Source organism: Pinus tabuliformis, chromosome Q (genome assembly GCF_031772625.1).
Source record: "Pinus tabuliformis cultivar Carrire ecotype Pingquan chromosome Q, CPIR1, whole genome shotgun sequence".
Taxonomy (NCBI): Eukaryota; Viridiplantae; Streptophyta; class Pinopsida; order Pinales; family Pinaceae; genus Pinus; species Pinus tabuliformis.
This window is the reverse complement of record NC_142296.1, coordinates 904,489,827-904,499,760: the sequence shown is the minus strand read 5'-3', so window position 1 is coordinate 904,499,760 and position 9,934 is coordinate 904,489,827. Positions and strand designations below refer to the sequence as shown.

Here is a 9,934-nt window from a genome sequence, read left to right as displayed (position 1 = left end):
AGGATGAGATAAGAGTTGGGCATCCTTCTAGAATGCTCTAGAATCAGAGAATATTCCTAGAATCCAATGTCAATTTCACTCATTCTCGCCTAGCATAGGTCAAAGAGGGCCTAAGTGCATTGCAGTGTAGGCCTGAATGGGCCTACCTACTCTATAGCGTAGTTACCCGACCAAGGCTACGCTGCTATCCCAAGGAGGCATTTCAGCAGGGTTTCAAGCTAGGAAACTTTGATGGATGGAAGCATTATATTTGATGACTTGTCTAGGGCATGTAACAATTGAATTAGGGTATGATGAGCCCAATTGTACTGATATGATTGTCGGGAGTGATGTGCCCTGTTAGAGCGGTCTATACATCCCTCTGTCAGAGATCGTTTCTCTTATTGCATTTTATTTTTAGGTATCTCATTCAGCTCTTTTATTTGCATTCCGTTAGGGGACATGCCAATATCTAACGGAAGGGTCTTGTCATGTATCTGCTGGCTTGTGTCTGATCATTAAAGTTCATCAAAATTCATCGAAGTCAATGTTTCAGTCATTCATAGTCATGGATGGTCTTTTGGTCAGCAAAGAGTTTTTTAGAGTTTTTTAGGTCTAGGGTTTTGTCGATTTAGTCTTCAAAATGCCAAATAATACCAGCAGATGCATGAGAGGTTCCAAATCAGTTTCCATTGCAAAATCCCATCGTCAATAATGCTTGAGAACGATTCTTCTTCAAAACTCTGTTTTGAAGAAGAAATCATCAAATTTGTTTTTAAATATGTAATTTTTCAAAGTTTTTAGTCATGAAATGTTTCAGGCGCCACCCTGATCCTTTGCCAAAGTCCACTGCCAATCATCCCTGCAAGCAGACAAAATAAGTTCATCATCAGTCCTAAAGTCAGAGGAAACAAGAAAACAGAGTACATTTCAAAATGTGAAAGTGCCAAAGTTCTGCAACGTAAACAATGGGTTTTGCAAATCAAAGAATCAAAGTCCAGGCTATAAAAGATATTTTTTGTGTTTCAACATCTCATCCACATACCAAATACATCAAAGAAGCCAAAGTGAAACGTGGAGGAGCGAAATTAAGTGTGAAAGTTGAAACTGTGGTGAAGACAGTGTGCGCGGCACGTTGGGCCTCTGTCGTGATACATCCAAAAGACGTGGTGCACTGGGCGTGAACACTCAGTGTGTTTTTACACAAGCGCGGTGCACTAGTGAGGCACGGCGCATTGGGCCTGCCACGTCGCATACAACCAGAGGCTTGAAACTGCTCACAGTTCCTCCAAATTGCCACTAACTCGCACGGATTTGCCAGGAAAATTCAAGATCAAGTTCCTCAAAGTCTATTGATTAGGAGGAGTGCAAAGTGGAGGTTGATGTAGAGGAACTTGCAGAGTATGATGTTGGCACAGTAATGAAGCATAAAGTAGAAGCTTCAGGAAGTAGTTCTCAGGCTTTTGAAACAGAAACATTACATGAAGAATGGGTCTTCTAGTAAGATACCTAAAAAATTTATCCAAACATATTCAAGTTCCTCTCTCCAAAAGACCTAACTAATTGTGCATTAGCATGTCGGTTCATGAGCGCTGCAGCATCAGAAGAATCTCTTTGGAAGCAATTGTATTGCATAAGGTGGGGTTTACCTGAGTTAGACCATGGAAAATTATGAGAATGTGCTTGAAAGAAACTCTATATTGAGTGTGACACCGTAGATACGATGGAATTTGTTCAAGGTTGTCCAATTGAATTTCAGGAGTACTACATACAAATGCAAGCAGCCAAACGCAGTTACGCTCCTCATCGTTCAATGTTGAAGGATGATATCATGATTCCTGATACAACAGTGGGTGATCAAATTAATCAATTGAAGCAACATCATGGTTTTCCTGATGTTTTCACAGGTGCCCATGTATGCTCTGGAATTACATGAACATACTCTCAAAATTGGTGAAATTTTTCTATGTAGAAAAAATAGGATTTGTGCATGTGTGTGATCATACATGCCAAGAAATAGTGGTAGATGCAGCCAATCAACTTTTAGTCTGCCTTATTTCTGGTCGTTTTTCTGACAAGTGGATTTCCACTGCAGAAGAGGAAGTTGATCTTGGATATCAACAAGCTGATTATGTTGCAGCGAATGAAGCAGAGCCATTGACAGGTGATGGGCAACTTGGGGCTCTAGTTGGCTTCATCTAAACCCTATTCTCTCCAGTTTATTTCCAAATCCAAAATCATACTTGTTTCTCCATGTTGTTGCCTGGGCCTTCTTCACAGTCATTAAGATAATCAAGATCTACCTAAACATTAGCCAGGTATTCTTCAGAACAGTCTCTAGAGAATCACAGATACAAGTTGCGTGGCCCATCTTCCATTGAAGCTCCTTGCAAACAATTCTTTGTCTTGACTCTGCCAGTCAAAGTATCCATTTCATTCCAAACTTCTCCTGACTAGGGCAAGATATCAATAAGTAGCCTATATTTTCTTCTTCTCCTTATGCATGCACGCGCATATTTTTTGGGATATAACTGTAATGATGAAAAAGAACTAGAAGACGCATTAAGGAAAGGTGAAAAGTCAAAGACCGAAAGTCAAAATTAAAACGAAGAATATCTACCATAGCAGAAAGATAGGAACCGATTGCCTATTTTGTCCTCAGTCACGATTTCATGGGATCCACGCTACAGTTTTTGCCTTTTAATTGGTCATCAGAGAAATTCCAGTGGAACGTTGTTCTGTCTTCAGAACAGATGAATGGCTCTTTTTCTATCTTTATAATTTCAGTTGAAACAGCTCCCTATTTTCATCAATCTGTTTTCCCACCTCTGAGTTTATTTATTGTATTGTAAATCATTTGTAAAAGGGCTAAGTTTTGGAAAAAGTGTGGAAGAAAAACTCAGCACTTCACTGTACAGTTTGGCCAAGAAATTAATAAAATGATGTAGCTCTGATTCATGAGATTCATGAGGTATGAGTTTAGCATATGTTTCTTCTTTTGGTGTCATATGTTTCTTGTTATGTTTTACAGTTCATTCATAATCATTTCCAGTTGAATGCTTTTAAGTAAGAAAGGTAGAATCCAGTTTACTGCTCTGCTTTGGGAAGGCATTCATGCTTTGTGTCTCTCCTTCTGTTTGAAAAGGATTCATTTATTATGCCCTTTTCAACCTCTCAACAATCTTTCCTCTCCATATTATTTAAATTTGATTGCTAAACCTCTTGCCTATCTTGCCTCATGAAATACTTTGTGTCTTTGATTTAATTTCCCAACTCATGCTGTCCTTTGTCCCATACAGCCTAGAAAATTCAGTCATTCAATAAGTTACCTCTTTCATATTAATTTACTAGCCTAAAATCAGTTCCCATTTTAAGTCATCTCAAGCCCCATTGAAACACTTTTCGTTGAGATTGACCCAGAGAGAGCTCTCTCCTGTCCTTGTAGGGCTAGCTACGAGGCTGAGCGTGGTTTGATGTGGACCTAGAGCCTTGCCTTTTTAGCCTAAGGCAAATCTAGGCTCTAACATAGTGGCGACCATACTGGGGAAGAAAAATGGTTTGCTTGTTAGTGTCATTTGTTTTTATAAGCTACAGACGGAGCCTGAAGTTATGCTAAGTAGCCTTCGAAACGCTCTTTCTTTTCATTAGCGCAAGTAGATAAACGCTGCTTCAGTCAATCTTTGGTCTAGCTTGTGAACATGACACTTGACTTGTGAATTACCCCCAGTACATTAGATCGTTCTAGACTTTGGGTGATGAGTCTAGAATTCGATAGGCTGAAATCATTCACCTGGCGACTTCATTCAATGAAAAATCCAGAGATCAATGCTTCATGGTGACTCCACTGCAGGTAGATTAGTAGCTTTAAGATTTTCAAGATGGAATGGGTTGCAAGAAGATACGCTCCTATGAGCCGAGATCACATCCTAGGTTTTCTGAATAAAATGCCCAAGGTGGATTGGCTTCAGAATTTGCCTATGTTCAGAAATGTGGAAGGTAATGATGCTACTCTTCATTTGGTGAAATTTCACAGTCATGTGCATATATTAAAGATCATTTTTCCCAAATACTGTTTGATGAAAATGTTTATGGCTACTCTGGAAGATGAAGCCCGATCTTGGTATGAAAGTTTGCCACCTGCTTCCATTTATTGTCTAAAAGATTTTCATAAAATATTCTTTGAAAGGTATAAAAAATCTTTTCCATCATTAATATTAGTGTAGAATTGTTGTGAACATGTTAGTAGTTTCATTAAAGATCTTGAGAATTTTTATGGAGATAATGAATTGATGGACAGAGAAATCATGGAAGCATTATATGAAAATTCATTTCACCAGCATACAGAAATCTTAGGGGATACTTATCAAGATCAGCAGGTTGAAGATTTCCATATTGCTGAAAATGATGAAAGAAGAAGTTTTATTTCAGATCTGGTTGAAATAAAAGATGATACACAATAAAATGATGTTCTAATCTCAGATAATGAGGATGATAAATCAGATCGAGAGACAGATTGTGATGAGGATAAACATGTTGTTCCTGATCTCATAAAAGAGATTTGTATTGTTGAGGCTGCCTCAAATGGAGAAAACATAGTTACAGACCTAAATGCTCTCATCTCACCAGAACTAGATCTTCATGAGGAGGTAGTTCATCTCCTCTATGAAAAACAAGATGAGATCTTCGTTCAAGTAAGTGAAAAAGTTTCCTTAGATGAATCATTGGTAGATGATAGAAATGTCATGTTTGAGTATCAAGAACCATCTGAAGTTTCTTTTCTTATGATTGATGAATGTAATGAGGAACATGATAATCTGGCTGTTATATCATATGAATATGATCAAAAATATATTCAGACTACAGAAGATCAGAACATTCAGGACTGCCTTTCAGATTCTTCTTCATATGTCTCATTTTTTGAAATGTTCTTTGAAGAGGAAATCTGCTCATCTACTTGTTCAGAATTTTTTGAGGACCAGGAACATGCTTTTATTGAAGTACATTATGAAGGAAGATCAGAATCAAAAAAAAAAAAAACCTTGCCTTTTCAGCCTAAGGCAAATCTAGGCTCTAACATGCCCAAATAGACCTATTATAGTTTCCCCCTAAAGCATGAAGTAAAAAATGATAATGTACGAGTCTAACCATTTGAAAATGTGATCTAAAGTCAAACATGGGAAGACACCATCTGATTACCAGCCAATGATGTAAGTTATTAATAGACGCGAGACAGATCACTGATAATGATAATGATTCTAAAGGTACTACATTACATTTTGCATGGTGTTAATAGATATTTTGATGTCGAACACCATACAAAGTCTTTCAGTCAAAGGCCTGCGATGTCAACCTATCGCTGAAAGCTAGAAACTTGTCATTGATGTATGCAAGCCTCAAGGTACTGGAAGGGTGTTTCTAAGTCAACTTCTTGGATAATGTACTGATGTCAAAAAGAATAAACTCATCACAGGAGGGCCTTGATGTATCCCCCATCAATGACACGAAATGAGTGTAATGATTTTGAAGACATAATTTAAAGACGACACAAGGTTCAGGAATGGTGGTCATGAAAATGAAGGTTTATGAGTATTGCAAAGGATGAAGTTTACTGAGTGAATTCTCTTGAACATGTCAGTGACACTGAATGAATTGAAAGCATTGACCCAAAACCAAAGTGATAGATGGTGTGATAGACCATAGGTATTGTAACCATCAAGCAGATAACCCAACCCAAATAGTCACAGAGATAAAGTGGAAGTGTCATGTTCAAGAGCGACTTGCTACCATAAAGTGATTTATCCCTTATCCCATTTTCCCCAGTCATTGTTGACTAGTACCTCTTTATTTTTTAACAAGCTTGAGGAGGATAACATATGCTTATAGTATAATTCCACCCTTCGGGTGAATCCATCGCTATGTGATGTTTTAACGAGCCTAGCGAAGGTGAAACTCGACCTTGTCATGATGGACAAGTTTGTTGCTATTTGATGTTGTAATGAGTTTAACGACAATGAGAAATTGGTCCTTTTCATGTTTAGAGAGTTTGAAAAGGGACAGGAAGAAAACTCCACGTGTTATTTTTCATAAATTTGTCTCTCAAGTTTGAAAAAGCGTAAAATAATGCAAGAGAGAACCTATTGACCATGTTCGATCAACATATTCCTCTTTCGTAAGTAATCTATCTCAATTGGGAAAAGGGTTAAACTTATACTGAGTAGATTTCATTTCCAATCCATTTACAAACTGAAAAGGACAAGCGCTCGGCAATCTTTTCATGTTTAAAGAGTCTGAAAAGAGCTTAAAGAGGACTCCACTTAGAGGAATGAGTAGTGTCTAGGATAGCAACTGGTTCCAGTGATGTTGGAACTTCTCAAAACATGTTTATTTATGTGAAGAGGCTGGCTAATAAGACCACTCATTGCAACCGTTCCTCAAAAAGGGTAAAACAACCAAGTGAAAGCATATGATCGACCAAGCAGATAGTGATGATGGAAGGATAAAAACCAAGGCTCATCTGACAGAAGAGGCTAATAGAATGGCAATCACTAGGGTCGAAATGGAAATGTGTTCATTTTTACACAAGCTTGAACCATAGGGAACTATGCTTGGATTCAGTTTCATGTTTACACAAGATTGAAATGAAAAACTATGCTTGGATTTAGTTTCATTTTTACACAAGCTTGAAACAAAAAACTATGCTTGGATTCAGTTTCATTTTTACACAAGCTTGAAACTAGAAAATATGCTTGGAATTGGTTTACATGCCCCCAGCATGATGACTCAATTCTAGGTGCATGCCCCCAAAGCTTCATTACATTCACCTAAGTAGACTACTCGTTGCTATCAAGTGGATGGAATGAAGGTTCATTTACGAGATCAAGTGAAAGATTCGACTGGGATTTTACGAGATCTAATCAAAAACTCGACTTGGAACTTTTCTCCAGGGGACCTTGTTACATTTTTCAATGAGCTTGACACAAGACAGCGAACTATGCTCTGGTACCTGTTTCATTTTTTAATGAGGTTGACATAGTAAAAGAAATATCCTCATATTCCTTGTTTCATTTTTTAACGAGCTTGACACAAGACAAGGAACTATGCTCTGGGACCTGTTTCATTTTTTTAATGAGGTTGACACAGTGAAAGAACCATCCTCACATTCCTTGTTTCATTTTTTAACGAGCTTGACACAAGACAAGGAACTATGGTCTAGGACCTGTTTCAATTTTTTAATGAGGTTGACATAGTAAAAGAACTATCCTCGTATTCCTTGTTTCATTTTTTAACGGGCTTGACACTAGACAAGGAACTATGCTTATACCCTTTGTTTCATTTTTTAATGAGATTGACACAAGACCAGGAACTATCCTCATACCCTTTGTTTCATTTTTTAACGAGGTTGACACAAGACCAAGAACTATCCTCATACCCTTTGTTTCATTTTTTTACGAGGTTGACACAAGACCAAGAACTATCCTCATACCCTTTGTTTCATTTTTTAACAAGGTTGACACAAGACTAGGAACTATCCTTATGATTCCTTGATCACGACCCATAAGAGGTCACGAATTCCAAGAGGTTCTCATCAGATAGGAGAACAATGCTCTGGAAGGGGTATGTAGTAAGGAATCCATTAGAGAGATATGGTTCCAATGCCCCCAGTACATAATGCACAACATCACAGAATTGATCGTCAGTTGATGTAGGCACGGAATAGGTTGCCACATAATTGACCCATGGTGGGGAAGATACCATTGGGACAAAAGGACCATTTAGGGAAGATGGCTGATTAGAAGCCATATTTGGGCTAGGAAATAAAAGCTGGTCAACGGTGACAATTATGCCTTCATGTGGGAAACACATCACTCGAAAGAGTGTTGAAACAATAGCTCCCATGTCATAAACATAGTTGCACCCAAGAAGTAAATTGTAATCTAAAGGGCTCAGGACTACCATCACATTGAGATAAACAATTTTTCCTCCCAAAGTAATAGGAAACTAAGGAAGGATCCTTAATGGTTGAATGGTTCCTCTATTAAAAGCCAACATATTTTGGGTAATAAGCATAAGTGGCGGTAAACCGAGCGCCTGCCAAGCAGTGGAGGAAATGATACTCACAGATGCACCTTCATCTATAATAGTGCTAGATACAATCATATTATAAACCTATACTATGATCTGGAAAGGCACATAAGAAGGAAGACGACATCCTGCCAGTCGATTCCAATCAAAGGAAGTGACCATACTACTTGGAGGGGGTACCGTAAGAACGGGAGAATTACCCCCTTGAGTTACGAGAACAGGAGGAGTTTCCTCTTGTTTTGATGGAATAGGGGTGTTACCTCCAAGCTCATTAGAATCTAAAGGAAAAAAATAACCTGAGTGGTATCATACTCACTCTTTATGGGAAAGGTATGATTAATCGAAGGTGAAATTAGGTCAACTCTTTCCTTGACCTGTGATTGGTCAGGTATAGACTCATGGGATTCACATTCAGAGAGAGTGGGTTTGACCGATGGTTGATTTGGATTAGTCACTTCATCAACTAGTGAAGGATTAAGGGAGAGTCTCTTATAACCAGATGGAAGTCGCCGCGAAGAAGCAAGACGATTATCCAACACTTTTTGGGCTTCATCTAGATGGGGACAAAGGTGAATTGGGTGATTCCCTTTGCATAACCTACAGGGAAACTTAACTTTACCCTTCTTTCCATGAACTTTACTATCAATGGTTGATGGTGTGTCACCAGCATGATCTCCAGAAGTTGATGACACAGGATGATGTGAATGAGAAGACCATTATTCTAAGATCTGAGGAATACCGGAACAATTTCGAAGAATATGGTCTCTTGTACAAATTTTGCAAGGATATCAAAGTTTGTGACAATTATCGAATGGTTTCTCATCAGAAGTTGCATTCGAAGCAATGGTTGCTTGGTTTCCCCCCTGCTGAATTTTCTTATTCTTGTTCTTCTTCTTCCCTTTCTTCTTCTTCTTATCCACTTGGTTACTAGTGTCAATACTTTCAACAAGCAAAGAGGAAGAAGGGGAGGAAGAAACAACCGACGAATAAGGTAAAGGGTCAACTTTAGGATCAACTGCAGGTTGATTTTGTCCAGTCATAGGAATATTCAGTTGCGGGCCCAAGGAGGTTGAGAACAACCATACTGGAAAGCCAATGGTAAGTCTCGGAAGAGACAGCGTAGCCATATAAGGAGCACTAATATTTCTGAAAGGAGGAAAAGGACTAGGATTCCGATCAAAATGAATTCCTTGATCTGTGGACTCTAGAGTTGTTGCCATATGTCTCAATCTAAGATAAACTAAGGAGTGACATGGAGGACGTTATCCACGGTCAATTAATTTTATTTTAATCAAAATAACATAACAAGACAAAAAAGGGATAATGTAGGCAAAAGGATTACCAAGTAACTGTGAACTGTAATATACTGCCTTAGTAAACCAAGGACTTAACATACGTTCAGGCAATCTCCTCGAATGTTGTTTTTGGTGTATCACAATATAAAGGGTGTTTGACTCAGTTACCTATGGATGGATAGCAACCTAATTTAGTCCTCCCATATATACCCAAATGTATGTGGAGTCCCAATTCGTGTTAGCATTGTCTAATGCGAAATTGCACAGTGAGAGCATTCCTTTATACTTTTCGTACTATAACACCGCTCTATATACCCGAAGGTACGTGGAAGAGATATGATATACTTACGTAGGTGGAATGAGATATCACACTCAGAACATATTGTAGACAATTAGCCATAGTTTCTATGTTTAATGACACTGGAACACGTATCTAGCCTAGACCTCTAAATGTTTTGCATTAAGTTACAATGCTCCATTAGGTTATTTGAGATAACTTTTAAGTTGATATTCTTAATAATTTTCCTTTCAAGGTTCACCACGTGATGTATGTTTGCAATTCCTACAATGCAACTAAC

At 38.2% G+C, this 9,934-nt stretch overlaps 1 pseudogene; it reads left to right on the top strand.

The window, feature by feature from the left end:
• Positions 1-1,498: 1,498 nt before the first annotated feature.
• Positions 1,499-9,934, top strand: part of LOC149222386 (F-box protein SKIP31 pseudogene) — a 94,928-nt pseudogene continuing 86,492 nt past the window's right edge.